Source organism: Monopterus albus, unplaced genomic scaffold, assembly GCF_001952655.1.
Source record: "Monopterus albus unplaced genomic scaffold, M_albus_1.0 scaffold165.1, whole genome shotgun sequence".
Lineage (NCBI taxonomy): Eukaryota > Metazoa > Chordata > Actinopteri > Synbranchiformes > Synbranchidae > Monopterus > Monopterus albus.
The window spans coordinates 576,680-576,914 of record NW_018128045.1 but is presented as its reverse complement, the minus strand read 5'-3'; positions in this window follow the sequence as shown (position 1 = coordinate 576,914).

The following is a 235-nucleotide window of genomic DNA, read 5'->3' as shown; positions in this document are numbered from 1 at the left end:
TGTATGAAAGCTCCATTGGTGTGATCCCTATACCCCATCTTATGCACAATTCTTATCGCTCTTTTTTGTAATATATATAATGGTTGAAGTGAGCTTTTGTATGTATTTCCCCAGTTTTCAACGCCATACTCTAAGTATGGTAAAATCAATGAAGAATACAAAATGCGTAGTGCTTTCCCATCCAAAATATATCTAATCCTTGCCAATATCGATATATTTTTTGCTATTTTGTTCT